We start from the raw sequence: 4,065 nt of genomic DNA on the forward strand, positions 1-4,065 counted from the left end.
AATTTATCTTTCTTTTTTGCGACATTTTGGCTGATCTAAAATTGTAACAAAAGAAATTTAAATTTAGACATGAAGTTCTTGACTAAAGATTATTTAAAAAAACAGGATAGGAATTGTTTCTTTTTGTTGCACAAGCATATGAAAGAGTAATTAATAAAATATATTTAAACAAAAAACAGATTAAATTGGTGTAACATTTTGAGGAGAAGGTGGAATGGGAATACGATTTACAGGAGAAAAGAGAATGATGCAAAATGTCTAATTGTTAAGAAATATTCATGCCTTTAAAAAGACATGACTGTGGGTGTAACGTTGTTGTTCAGTAGCTAAGTCGTGTCTGACTCTTTGTGATCCCATGGACTACATTTAAAAGTGAGATAACAGTTTCACCTTAAAATTTCAATGTAAATGTGCCAGAAATTTTATCCTTTGAAACTGTATATATTTACAATTAAACATTTTAGTTATGAACTTTAAAATGTGTAAGGGAGAATCATAATCTATCAAAATTATCTTCAGGGACATGAGAAAAAAACAAACAAGTTCCCCGATAAAAAGAACATGCTTTCCCTTATGAAACATATTCCTAACGGAAAGAAATCAGACAGGTAGGGGAAACACCACGTGGCATTTTTTTGTTCTTATAGGAAATATGTCCTGTCATTCCTCCTTCCACCTGAAGACTCTCAGTTAAAAAAAAAAAATTCAAAGTAGCTTCTTTTCCTTTGGTCTAAGTGGAGCTTAATTTCTGAAATGGCAAGAAAATATAAATGGATTCCATAGGTTACATTACACTGAGAAGAGCTTCCAGTAATTCCAAGTGACTGGGTTAACCTTGTGCTTCCCATATGTTCAACCAAATGCCAGTAGCCCACTAAATGCTGTGCCTGGCAGCAGGGTACTAATATCCTACCTAAATGAAATCAGGTTAAAAACATACATTACAGACAGACTTGAGTAAGAAAGAGAAAAATACAGAAAGTGGTCAAAAGGGTACTGATAGAGGGAAGAGGTTTGGGCCTCGCTATGACAGTACGAAGATCTGGGAGCTGATGGATTGCATGTATTATCAGTGTGTGTGTGTATGTGTGTGTGTCTGTGTGTCTGTGTGTGTGTGTTTCCCCCTTTATTCCTACCTATCTGCTATGGACTGAATGTGTTCCTGCCGTTCATATGTGAAATCTGATTCTTCAATGTAACTTTATTTGGAGTGGGGTCTTTGGGAGGTAATTAGGTCAGGAGGGTAGAGCCCTTATGATTGGATTGGTGCCTTTATAAGAGGCACAAGAAAAATGATTTCTCTTTCTTTCTCTGCTTGGCGAGGATACAACAAAATGGCAACCATTTGCAAGCCAGGAAGAGACTCCTCACCAGAACCCCATCATACTGGCCCCTAGATTTTAGACTTTCTAGCCTCTAGAACTGTGACAAATAAATGTTTGTTTAAGCCACCTAGTTATGGCATTGTGTTATAGCAACCAGGACTGACTAAAACATGACCTTAATCTCTGCAGTGAAGCATGGCCCAAATCTCAGTACCCTAATCATTTGATTTGCTCTTCCCTACCCCAGGTTTTGGGATTCCCTGGTGGCTCAGAGGGTAAAGCGTCTGACTGCAATGCAGGAGACCTGGGTTCAATCCCTGGGTCAGGAAGATCCCCTGGAGAAGGAAATGGCAACCCACTCAGGTACTCTTGCCTGGAAAATCCCACGGACAGAGAAGCCTGGTAGACTACAGTCCATAGGATCGCAAAGAGTCGGACATGACTGAGCAACTTCACTTTCTTTCACCCCAGGTTTTACCTCACCTATCAGTAACATAAAACCCAGACCTCTTTATCTCAGAATGTGTTTCTGAGCCAAAACCATTGCTAAGAAAACTTAATGCCTGAGAAGGGAACAAGGAACCATAAAGATGAAAGAACAAATGGTGAAAAAATGCAAAGAAAAAATGATGAAACCTGGAGACAAGTAGGAAACATATAAATTAAAATCATGAAAGCCTATTATACAATCTCCATAGAAAGGGATTCTATCACTAGTTGAATAGATATAAAGCAAATTAATTTTACCCTTCTTATCAATATTTTAACTCTATCATTCAATACTCCATAAAAATCACTTTGGAAATGCCACCTATTGTATATTATGAAAAAACCTAGGAACAAAGTCATGGATAATATCTAACTTCACCAACTAAATTTTATTGAACTAGTTTTGAGTAGATTTAGTTTTCCCTAATGCTCTGGTAAAGATAACGAGAGAGAGTAAAACTGATTCTTATATTTCACCCCCGGAAGATTTACACTGAATTTACTGACACTTAAGCTTCTAGGAGGTTGTTCAGCTACATGGGCTTATCCAAAGGCTAGGAGGCCATATAAGTTTCTGTAAAATTTGAAAAAGTTCAGATATTTTAACCACAATTGGCTGATACTACTACCTCTTTCCACTCTGACTTTCCTTCCCATATACTTCTTTTTTTTTCTTTTTTTTTAATTATTATTATTATTAGTTTACTTTACGATATTGTATTGGTTTTGCCATACATCAACATGCATCCGCCATGGGTGTACACGTTTTCCCCATCCTGAACCCCCTTCCCACCTCCCTCCCCATACCATCCCTCTGGGTCATCCCAGTGCACCAGCCCCAAGCTTCCTGTATCCTGCATCGAACCTGGACTGGCGATTCGTTTCTTATATGATATTATATATGTTTTAATGCCATTCTCCCAAATCATCCCCCCTCCCTCTCCCACAGAGTCCAAAAGACTATTCTATACATCTGTGTCTCTTTTGCTGTCTTGCATACAGCAGATGAATGGATAAGAAAGCTGTGGTACATATACACAATGGAGTATTACTCAGCCATTAAAAAGAATACATTGGAATCAGTTCTAATGAGGTGGATGAAACTGGAGCCTCTTATACAGAGTGAAGTAAGCCAGAAAGAAAAACACCAATACAGTATACTAACGCATATATATGGAATTTAGAAACATGGTAACGACAACCCATATACTTCTGCTCCAGTGAACTAGTGTTACTGGGACAATGTGCTATTAGGGGCGACTGCCAAGGGGAAGTTGTGTTAGTAATAGATCTAGTTGGGTTTAGTGGGTTATCGTCATGGGGTTTGCAGTCACTTCCACATATCCAAAGTTACTTCTAGCCATGCTCGTGTAGAAATGGTATCACCAGGCTACCTCCCACCGCTGCTTGAGCTTTCCTCCCAGTGTCACTAGACCAGGGTGCAGGGCTGGAGGTCTTACTGAAATGTGAACATGCCCTGTGCTCCCTGTGTTGGGAGTATGTGAAGAATGGGAAAAGAAAAGGAAACATGAAATGCATGAAGCCAGAAGCCAGTCTGAAGAACACTGTTCCAATCCCCAGTTTATAAACTCTTAGCTTGTCCTCAATGATATGCTTTTTCATAGTTGCCTGGTCAAGGTGAACTTTTTCTCCTGGCAAGAATATAATGCAGCCTGTAGTTAACTTTTCTCACTTTGATAGGAACTGTGAGAAATAAACTACTGGACTGATCAGAATTCCTGTGACTGTAGAGCACAAACTGGAAACTGTAGTAAAAATAGTGAGTATGTCTGTGTATTAAGCCACAATTGTATTCTTCTAAACTAGGAATAATAAGAAACAAATTACAGTCAGCTAAGCTAAAAGAGAGACTGAGATATTTGTCTCTTCCTTTTGTGGAAAATATGACAAAATCATTTTATTATTAAAAGGCAATCAAAGAGTATACACCCAAAAATGTAGGAAGAAATATCAGGATATGTCAAAGTGAAAGTGAAAGTCTCTTAGTCATGTCCAACTCTTGGCAATCCCATGGACTTTACAGCCCATGAAATTCTTCAGGCCAGAATACTGGAAGTGGGTAGCCTTTCCCTTCTCCAGGGGATCTTCTCAACCCAGAGATCGAACCCAGGTCTCCCTCATTGCAGGCGGATTCTTTACCAGCTGAGCCACAATCAGGCAGTCAATTATTAAAAAAACACTGTTTTTTTTTACTTGATTTTGTGATGATTGTAATATTAAATATCTCTAA

The sequence above is a fragment of the Bos mutus genome, chromosome 16, assembly GCF_027580195.1.
Source record: "Bos mutus isolate GX-2022 chromosome 16, NWIPB_WYAK_1.1, whole genome shotgun sequence".
In the NCBI taxonomy this organism is placed as follows: Eukaryota; Metazoa; Chordata; class Mammalia; order Artiodactyla; family Bovidae; genus Bos; species Bos mutus.